The sequence below is a fragment of the Mixophyes fleayi genome, chromosome 9 (genome assembly GCF_038048845.1).
Source record: "Mixophyes fleayi isolate aMixFle1 chromosome 9, aMixFle1.hap1, whole genome shotgun sequence".
Taxonomy (NCBI): domain Eukaryota; kingdom Metazoa; phylum Chordata; class Amphibia; order Anura; family Limnodynastidae; genus Mixophyes; species Mixophyes fleayi.
The window spans coordinates 6,894,023-6,905,582 of record NC_134410.1 but is presented as its reverse complement, the minus strand read 5'-3'; positions in this window follow the sequence as shown (position 1 = coordinate 6,905,582).

Sequence of the window (11,560 nt, the reverse complement as noted above, 5' to 3'; positions counted from 1 at the left end):
TTTTCATTATGCAGCAGGTCAGCAAATGTCAACGGTCTTTTCTTCTACGCCATGGATATCGTGTCACGCTCAGCCTATAGAAAGGGAGAGCTCTATAGTGCGATTGGAAACTGAATTGTATTAGGTTTTTAGTCTAATGATTATTACACTCCCAGGTCATACCCTGATTGAGTGATGCCCTTCTGTTTTATATTGAACGCTGTGCACTTTTAGTCTTTGTCACCAATATTTTGCCAAAACGAATATTTGCTTGGTTACTGCCTAAACGGTTCGGTTGGAGAGCTCTGCTTTCTGCTGTCTCTTGAAGAGACCTCTGACTTCTCTTCCATGCAGTGTCTGAATACGCAGTTTTAATAGGTTTTCTGTTCAGTTAGATGTTGTAATATAACTCATTTATCTAGTGTACTAAAATAACTGTAATATTAGATTTAAACCGGTTGCCCAAAGAAATTATAGAAGCAGTCCAATGTTCCAAAGGATTGTGATTCTAATTTATAGTCCTTGCCTATCTTTGATCTTTTGTTAGATGCATTTTCTAGAAGGCGGTATCTAACAGTATCTGGAAAGTGACGCGTTTCTCCTCAGTGGAGCAGACCAAGTACATATCCATCTCCGTGGGCATGTTATCCACTGATAACTTCTGAAAACATGGCTTGATACAGCGGCAAGTATCAAAGTGCATATATACCCCCATCCCAAAGACAGAGTCTTTACTTTCCAGTTACTGAGAGTCTTTGTTTAAAACTAGTGCCATATTTCCTAAATCTAGTCAAACCATGTCACAATCATGTAAATGATTAGATGCGTCTCAACTTGTTTTACTTTGACTTTCTCTTAAAATCAGAATGTTTTTTTTAAAAAAATGCCACAATCATTACCAAAGTGCTTCACCTCTCTGTAGTTCAAACTCTCCAAAGACTGCACCTCATGATTATACTGCAAGGTCTGGCCATAGGGAAACCCCATATCCTTTAATAATTATGTTGGAGAATATAGCATCGGCAGTAAACAAAAAAACATTGATTGTTTAAGTTTTCCTGATGTAGACATGGACTTTAAACTGTATAAATTTTTAAAAATAGCCCTTTCCCTGTTGATGGCTCCTGTTCTTTGGTTATTGACCTGTAGCATAGAAAATTGTGTTTGTATCTGTCTAGTGTTTCAGAACAGGAGTCAAATTTACCATCCATTTGTAGCGAAACAATAGGTGCATTTTTTTGTTGCGGCATTTTTACTTATGGTTTGTCTTTATTTACGCAGTCCAGGAAACACGATGCATCCAAAAGTAATGTAATCTTATGAAATTGTAACAATCCGCTGTCCTAGAATTTGTAGTATTTCAGATTTCTGGTTTATAATGGTTTCCCGAGTCTTTGTAGCCGGACTACAAATGTGTCAAGTGTTTTTATTCTACACAAGGCTGTAGAAAGCATTACCATAAGGTCAGGAAACCTATATATTGTTATATTCCTGCTGCCTGTCAGTAGGTACTCATTAAATAAGCCACCACATATAGATCATAAGAAGTTTTTCATGTTCTTTACTTTGACATACCTGGTAGTGTGTAGTGTACAACGATTATATATCTAGAAGACCCACACGTTACTCATCGGCTCCGTTCACTCGACCTTGTTGTGGGATCCATTGCTGTAGACTACTCTCAGTTACTGAGGGAGAACATCTACAGTGATAACAGCTGCAAGTTCCAGTGTTAGACTAATAACTCGTCAGACTTTTGGTCCTGGTAAATTGTACATTATCCCTTTGTTAAGGTTGATGTTTTTCACGTCACATTCGGTGTCATGTCCTCCGTGTTGTCGGTGCGATTTTATTAACACGTGGTTGGTAATACTTTTATAACCCTGCATATAGATCCCTGGTTGTCTGTAATATTTCTTTAGGTTTTTGTGCACCTCCCCAAACACAAGCTTCCTCGGTACGTGCTATTTATGGCTTTCTGTCTCTCTACATGAGCATCCTTTGTACAGGCTAGTGGAAACTTTATGTATCTTTTGGGTCACTGATTATTTTTATATGTAGTTAATTTATTTGGTACAGAAAATGTATAGACAAATTTAAAGGCATTGTGTAATGAATAAAGTACTTTTATGTCATTGCAGTATGTGTGGTTGATTTTTAGTGTCTCTTTTTTTGTTGTTTTTTTGTAAAGGACATCTTCATGATTGTTCCTTTGGAATGTTGGCGGTTTGTTAAGCCATTCGAGTGTTCAGGAATGTTATCTGTGTATGAATGTGTGTACTACATGCATGTGTTGCTGCATGTTGATTGTTTTAGTCTCTATTTCTTTGCGCAGGTACCCCGTCCCCCCCACCTTCCAACTAGTGGAGCCTTCCTAACTTCCCTGAGGTCAAAATTTACCTCCCCAGGGCACTAATCGTTCCCAGGGCACATCCCTAAATGTATTGCCCTCAGCAAGTAATTTTTATGTACGCAACTGCTGATCACCCCAAAAAAAACAAAATTGGTTCTCAGCGGGACAGTTAAAGATGGAATTGTTCTTCTCTGTGATTTTCAAACAGGGAGAAAGACCTTAAAACTGAGATTTTGATATATGGGGCTACATTTTAGAGATGCTGGAGAGGGCCTATAATTACCTCTTATTAAATACAGATAAATATTGAGTATAAACCTGAACCACAATAACAATTCCTCGATGGAAGTCAATTTTGAATAAAGAATATGAATGCAATATTGCCAACATATATTAACCTGTCTTTAATATTTTTTCCTCTTCAATCCTTCATGGCAGCCATAACAAATAACAGAAACACCCCCAGACAGTATATAATGCAGCTTCTATATCTTTTCTTGTCTCTAGTTAGGTATGTCATATAGTGTTTGTTATTTTTGTGGGGGCTTACCTGCTTTGTACGTCCCAGCGACCCACCATCTGTGATGTAAGCTATAGACTGGGTTGGCTTGCGGGGAATGCCAGTCTGCTCCCCCAAGGGGAGGTCTAGTTTGTAATTCAAACTGTGTGCCAGTTCTCTGACATCGGGGTTCTGCACATGCGCACCGTGTCACGGTTACACGGCACCATGATGGACGACCAAGCTGGTTTAGAACTAGGAACTGCTTTCTTCAATTACAGGGAACGCTGTTACCCTCACTGTGTTTTGGTGTGCAACAGCTTAATACCTGGTGCAGGATGGAGTCTGAGTCCAAAACAAAACATTCGAAGAGCAACCGTTGTAGGGAAGATCCTAAGAGGTTCTATATTGTTCCTGCATTACTCTTGTAGCTTGATGTTGGTAATAGTCTGTCTTTTCATTACTCTTGTAAGGGAAGGAGAGCAAATTTACAACAGCATAGAGTTTGTGGAGCCTGTGATAAATTTTTAACAACAGAATTTGAAGACATCTTATAGTTCTCAAACGAAAGGATAAAGGCAGCCCCCTCAGCAGTTTAAGTAATTTATAATCTGGATGAATGTTTTCTGATCAAGGATGATTTGTGTGCTATGCAAGGCAAAAAAAAGGTAATTTAGAATACTTGTTTAGAAATGAATCTGAAGATGTTAAATAAACACCTAGGAAAGGGTTTCCCAAACCCACTCCTCAGGGCTCACCAACAGGGCAGGTTTTCCATATCTCCTTACTGGAGCACAGGTGTATTCATTACTGACTGACACATTGTAACAGATCCACAGGTGGTCCTAATTATGTCACATGTGATCCAGAAAACCTGCACTGTTGGGGAGCCCTGAGGACTGGGTTTGGAAAACCCTGAACTAGGATGATCTAGATAATGTGGAAATTTTGCTCAAGCATATATACAAGGCTATGGCTATGGTTGAAGACGCAACGCCATAGTGGCTCATGAATCCCTCTGTGATGATAGCAGTAAAAAGGGTAGAGTGTTTCCTGTACATCAAGTAGTGAAAGAACAGATCCATAAGAAATGGGCAGAGATGGAAATGCACCAGTCTAACTCAGAGATTAGAACATATGTATCCATTCACTGATGAAGAGCCACAGAAGTGGAGCTTGATTTCAAAAGTCGACACAATTATTGCACGTTTGAAGATTATGGACCAATGCATAAAAAGATGGAGTTGTTTTAAAAAGCTTCTTGTATCATCTGGAACAACATTGGCTTCTGAGGCCATGGCCACACCGGATTTCAGAGTGCCGAATATGTGGAGAGGTACATTGCAGATGTCCAAGATGAGGTGCACAAGCATTTAGTGAAATGTGCTGCAGTTATGCAGAAAGGCGCAGAATTTATGTGCAAAGCATCTTTGGACAATATTTCTATTTCAGCAAGTACAGTATCGTCAGCAGCAGTGGATAAGACTCATGGGTAGCAGATTCTCAGTCAAAAAATAGTCAATATTCTGTTTGAATAGTCCCTACTCTTTGGATATAACTTAGACACACTGAGAAAGAAGTCTTCTAGGGGTAAATCTAACTGCATGCCTCAGGATTGGAGAGCAAAATACTTTCCCTCTTCCTCATCCTGTCAACATTTCAAAGACATGAGATCGTGCACCAGGCAGATTGCTCCTACTACATCCAAACAGTCCTTTTGAGTATTCAGACGTAAGGAGAGATGGACAAGTCATAAGACTTCACAATGAGCATTGCAAATAGCAGTCCCCTTTGACACTAGTATGGGCAGAATCACACAATATTTAGAAATATGGATCCACTTTATTACAGATCGATGGATTTTGTACATTGTAAGAAATGGATAGAACTCCCCTCCAGAGTGCCTGTGAATAACTTCAAAATGTTCCAGGAAAAAGCCACTAGACTCCATGTGGACCCTGTCTATAAGCCCATTCTGGTTTGGGGGGACACTGCATGCCCAATTTTATCAAATACTATAGAGCAACGCATATTACCCAATGTATACTACTAAACCGTTTCTTCGCCTCTACCTTACTGTGGCTCAAACCACAACATCAACTCACTAAAATTAGCTTAGTATTCTCCCTAGCAATCTGGAACTGCCCAGTCACATAAAGATTGCTTGTGGCGAATGACTCCCCCTAAATTCAATCAAATTGCTGTGACTGTTTCGCAAATCCTTGAGATCCTGTAGAACAGATTCAGTAAGGGTTTTGCCTTATCTACACTCAAGGTACAAGTATTGGCATGGAGTATCTTTCTAGATACCAAATTAGCTTCAGATGAATTATTTGATTATTCCAAGCAGTGAAGTGGATACATATCTCTCTGGTTACTTGGGGTTCCATGGGACCTCAATGTTGTAATCAAAACTCTATCTGACCCATTTTGAAAAAGGTGGTGTTTCTAGTAGAGGTTGGAGAATTATGAGCATTATTGTGCTTGGGAACACTCAGAATATGCAGATAAAGAGGCACTCAGAGCCAATCCATTTTTTCTGCCAAAAGTGGTATCTACATTAATCGGGTGGTCTTACTGCCGTCCTCTTGCTCACAACCTGATGCGGATAGGAAAGGTAACTTAATTAATTGGACTTGGTTGGAGAAATTTCCATATATCCAGAACAGAAGGATTTAGAACGGCATAACCTCTTGTTATTCCTCGGAAAGGTTATGCTCATTTTAAACAAGTAATTTCCAGATGGATCAGAGAATTATTTTATTGAAGTTACTTTTGCCTTATGGCAAGGAGCTCCATCTTGCTGGAAAAGGCATTGTTCGTAACCAAACTGTTGTTGGATGGTTGGGAGAAGTTGCTCTTGGAGGATGTTTTGGTACCATTCTTTATTCATGGCTGTGTTCTTAAGCAAAATTGTTAGTGAGCCCACTCCCTTGGCTGAGAAGCAACCCCCCACATGAATGGTCTCAGGATGCTTTTCTGTTGGCAAGACACAGGACTGATGGTAGCGCTCACCTTTCCTTCTCAGATGCCCCAAACAATTTGAAAGGGGATTAATCAGAAAAATGACTTTACCCCAGTCATCAGCAGTCCAATCCTTGTACATTTTGTAGAATATTAGTCTGTCCTTAATGTTTTTCCTGGAGAGAGGTGGCTTCTTTGCTGGCCTTCTTGACACCAGGCAATCCTCCAAAAGTCTTCTGATGCACTCACACCTGCCTGCTGTCATTCCTGAGCAAGCTCTGCACTGGTGGTGCCCCGATCCCGCATCTGAATCAACTTTAGTAGATGGTCCTGGCGCTTGCTTGGATGTTCTTGGGCGCCCTGAAGCCTTCACAGCTATTGAACCTCTCTCTGTGAAGTTCTTGATGATCCAATAAATGGTTGATTTAGGTGCAATATCTATTACTATCAGCAATATTCTTGCCTGTAAAGCCCTTTTTGTGCAAAGCAATGATGACCGCACATGTTTCCTTGCAGATAACCATGTTTAGCAGTGGAAGAACAATGATTTCAAGCATCACCCTCCTTTTAAAGCTTTGAGTCTGTTATTCTAACTCAATCAGTATGACAGAGTGATCTCTACCTTGTCCTCGACAACACACCTGTGTTAACGAGAGACTCACTGACCTGATGTCAGCTGGTTGTTTTGTGGCAGGGCTGAAATGCAGTGGAAATGTTGTTTTTGGGATAAAGGTCATTGTCATGGCAAAGAGGGACTTTGAAATTAATTGCAATTCATCTGATCACTCTTCATGACATTCTGGAGTATATGCAAATTGCCATCATAAAAACTGAGGCAGCAGACTTTGTGAAAGATAATATTTGTGTCGTTCTCAAAACTTTTGGTCATGACTGTAGTAATGGAGTAAATCAAGGAAAAGAAATGAATGGTAGCTATAATTTGCTATTTTTCATAGCTTTCACTCGTTAAAAGCAAAAGAGCAAGATACACACCTTTACACTAAGAGTGTGTATATAAATGTTTTTGGCTATGGCGTCTTTGTGCATTCTCAATATTTGACATTTGGTGGCAGCTCGTGGTTTCCGGTGGTGGAGGGTTGAGATCAATGATCCTGGTGGCAGAGCAATATTTAGATTGGTTTGTTCATGCCGTACTCTGTTGCCTCCGCAATCTTAATTGCCCTTAAAGAGGACCTCTCGCCAGAGGAAATCGTTTTTTTATTAATTTAGCATTAAGCATAGACAAACGTTTTGGAAAAATTAAATCCCACACAGCTACCATTTGCCTGGGACATGGTCTGGCAATTAGCATTCCCAGTACTATAATACTTCAACTAGACAGTACTTTGTTTCCACTGTCTTCTGCCCACCTCTATGTAAGTTCTACTTACTGAGCAATGTTGAGCCTAGCGGTGTAGAAATTGCAAAGGCTGGCAAAGCATGCTGGGACTTGTAGTTCCGAAATCACAGTAAAGGCTTCTTTTACCACCTGTTGTAAATACTGCAATTATGCTATAAATCACCACAGCACACATTACCTTGTATTTGTGTACTTTAATATATGGTTCAAAGCTATTATCATCATCAATTTATTTATATAGCGCCAACATATTCCGTAGCGCTTTACAAATGGGGACAAACACAGTAAACTGATAAACAGGGTAAAACAGACAGGTGAGAAGGCCCTGCTCGCAAGCTTATAATCTATGGGACAATGGGAGTTTGATACATATGGTTAAGTCTACATTTTGCATTTCGGCCCAGCTAGACTACAAAGGTAAAAATGACTCATAAGCTAAATGATCCTGTCACACAACAATTTGGTCAGGGGGTAGTTGTCTTGTGCGAAATTGTGTAACGGGTGGTAATAGGGTAATGTAGTGAGGTTAAGAGGGTAGTTGAGCAATATTATAAGCTTGTCTGAAGAGGTGGGTTTTCAGAGAACGCTTGAAAGTTTATAGACCAGAGAAGAATATTACTGTGCGAGGGAGAGAATTCCATAGAGTGGGTGCAGCCCGAAAAAAGTCCTGTCACCGGGAATGGAAGGATGTGATGAGGGTGGATGAGAGACGCAGATCTTGTGCAGAACGGAGTTGCCGAGTTATGAGATATTTTGAGACAAGTGAGGAGATGTATGTTGGTGCAGCTTTGTTGATGACCTTGTATGTTAGTAGAAGTATTATTTATTGGATTCTGTAGAAAACAGGCAGCCAGTGTAGAGACTGACAGTGATTCAACAGAGGAATAACGATTTGCAAGGAAAATCAATCTTGCCGCAGCATGCAAAATAGACTGTAGGAGTTTGAGTCTGCTTGGGGAAGACCAGTAAGGAGGGAATTGCAATAGTCAATGTGGGAGATAAGTGCATGAATTAAGGTTTTTGCAGTGTCTGGTGTGAGATATGTGCGAATTCTGGAAATGTTCTTTAGATGTATGTAACATGATTTAGATCTAGAGTCAATGTGCGGAACAACGGATAGGTGTGAGTCAAGGATTACACCTAGGCAGTGAGCTTGTGGGTTGGGATTTATGGTCATGTTATCAACAGAGATAGAGATGTCAGGTATGCTCTTGTTATTATCAGAGAATTTGCAATGGGTTGCCGTCAATTAAACTGCTTTCATAATATCACTTAAGAGCCTCATGGTGTCAAAGTAGATCACCGTAATTCCACGTTTTATTATATAATAGTACATTAGTTGGAATGGCAAATGTTGTTTTTTTTTAGATTGGAAGAGGCGTAAGACCAAAGGAATTCTCAGCACCTCTCAGTAGCAGGGTGAGAATTGTCTCGCAGGTACGCTAGATTCTCTGGCTGAGATATAAATATGTAATATCGCTGCCGATGTCAACATCCAGATTCCTACAGGGAGCATGAGCCTTAATAGGATCTCCTCTTATAGACGTATCTTTCAGCCACGAGAGAGAGAATATCGGCATGGACTGAACCCGTCATACAGGTATATGTGACTTCTATAAGGTTAATCTGCAACTGTTAACTCTGTGGATAATAGTGTTAATTTTTTTATTTTTTTTTACCTTCCAGAATTTTGTTAGACAAATCAGATTACTGTATTTAAGGATCAAGCTGTAAAGTTCTAAACTAGTTCCCATGATGTAATTGAAACAATTGACATGATGTCAAAAAATGCACCTCTACCCCATCCCTTCCCCACCGTTCTATTGTCATTTTCTGCTTAAAGAAAAGCTTAGAATTGTCAATTGTTCTTAAAGCAAAACTTTTTACTGGAGAGTTTTCTTGTAATAAGGAAATAAAGTGACTGTTATGCAAATTAAGATCTGCTAAGTTGGAATACACACAGTTACATTAAGTAATAATAAAAAATAAATAGATTTATAATTTACTTTTGTGATTAAACTAGTCATGCAATAAGTGCGGTTTTATACTGCACAATATTTTTTACATTCGAACGTCATTTTGTAATGGTATTGTTAAAATTTTATTAAGCTGCTCTGTCTTTATAATGCCACACTTACCACCAAGTATAATAACTGTATAAATGTACATTATGATGTATTCCATTATACATCACCCTCTTTATAAACTCACCCTCGATTATAACACCCCTCTCTGGTCTCCTAAAGAGGGAGCATTGTATTATGCAGAAACTAATATGGTGAAAGTGTTAACATTAAAGATCCACTTCTCCTAATATGCTAACAAATCCAACCTGATGGGGCTCTCTAATGTTTTGTGTGTATTTGATATTTTAGTTCAATAAACAAGTTCATTTTTGCAGTTATTCATGTGATATTTACGGACGGTGACATCAGAGTTGCAAAATCTGTGAGAATGTTTCCCCAACTGTTTTGGGGTCGGTGGTTTTTATTAAATTCTCTTGGGAAACACTTCTTTTGGTGTTCTAGAACAATGGCAAGGTAAAATTTTGGGATCCTACCCAAAAATAAGTTATGTATGTATATGTACTAGGCAGCAAATAGCTCGAGTATTACACCCCACAAATCCCCCGTGGCTCAAATAATTGTAGAATAACACACCCAAATTTATTGAACTGGGCTGTATAAGAAAAGGTTAATGGTACGAGAATCAGTTTGTATGTATGAATCAGAATAAAACTCAACATTGAATATTTGTAATGCTCAACAATCTCAAACTGGTTTAAAATTCGATCAAATCTCACACTTTTGAGACCCCAAACATATCCATAGTAGAATCATCTATATATGCTTTTTCGAATTTGTTGTTAGAAATTTGTGGTTCGCTGTTTGAGGTTTGCAGTTGAAGTTCGCCATTTGCACTAAGATGTTTTTAAATGTTTTAAAAAATTACTGCAATGCAAAATGGAAAGAATTCGGTGTTTGAAATTAGCATTACAAGTTTGTCGGTCTCCAAATAAAAAATAGTTAAAAATCTTAACAATGTAATCTCAAAGAAATTTGAGCTGGTTTGCACATGTGCAAAATGGCTCAAACAAGGTCAAACCTGTCTGCCTAAAACCCCTAAATATATATCTCACACACTATTCAACAAAATATCCTGCCACTGCTAAAATTTGTTTCAAGAGCTGACACTCTTAAGAAGCATTCAGTTACTCCTTGACTTAAAACGCACACAGATTTGTTAAAAACACAGACAGATCATTAATAAATGGGATATGACAACAGTCACATAAAAAAATTTTAATAAAAATAGTGATAAGCTGACATACATATAAAAGCAAAACAGTATCTTAAAAAGAAAACAAAGAAAGACAGAAGAGCTACACTTCGTACTCACTGGCGTAAAATACCTCTAAGGGAAGGCTGAGTACCACCAGCGGCTAGAAGGTCTGGAAAACTTCTCAGTAGCCGACTGATCCACAAAAACTACCAATTTGCAGGGTGTTTTAATGCTGTTTTAAACTTTTTCTTTCCTTGCCAAAACGCCCCTTCCCAGTGACATCACTTAAAGATGTGTGCTGATATGCTAATCTGTTTTGCAACCAGCTAATTGTCCTCTTTTCAACAATTTTATTAATGGGTCCCAAAAAATATAGGATTCGTTTGGGTGAAATATTTGTAGTATTTGTAGAGATGGGAAGCGAACCTTCATTCCAGGTGAGCCGGAGGCAAGGTAAGAAAAGGGATTCCTTGATTTTGCAATCATGTTATCAAGCACGCCACTTCAAGAGCATAATGACACCATTGCGTGATGGCCATGCAACCACTACGAAGCAGGCAAGTTCTCCCCAAACCTCTCTCAGGAATCCAGGAGGTCTCCCCCCTAATTCCTGAGCCTCCTGCACTTTCAGGGAGTTTTGACAACTAGGGGGTAAATGTATCAATGTCCGGATTCTTCAACTCCGGCGAGATCGGCGTCTTCAGCGCTTAAATTTAAAGCAGCGCTGCCTTGTAAAGGGAAACTTCCCTCTACAAGGCAGCGCCGCTTTAAATTTAAGCGCTGAAGACGCCGATCTCGCCGGAGTGGAAGAATCCGGACATTGATACATTTACCCCTAGGTGTATATCTAATAGAGACAATTGGGCCTCATCGAAAATGAAGGTCAACGTAACAGTTTGTGAAGCACTAAATCTTCCATTGATATTGGGACTGAAAACAGACACCGTCAAAGTCTATCAAGTTTTACATTTATAAGTTCTCTGTAGAGCCAGAAGAAAGCAGAACAACCCTGTACAAAGACAGTCGCCAATTCTAAGCTCTTTTAAGTAAAAAAATTAATGTTTCCTGTCACCATAACGGTCATAAGATTTTTTCCTGAGATCAATCACCCAAACATGACAGT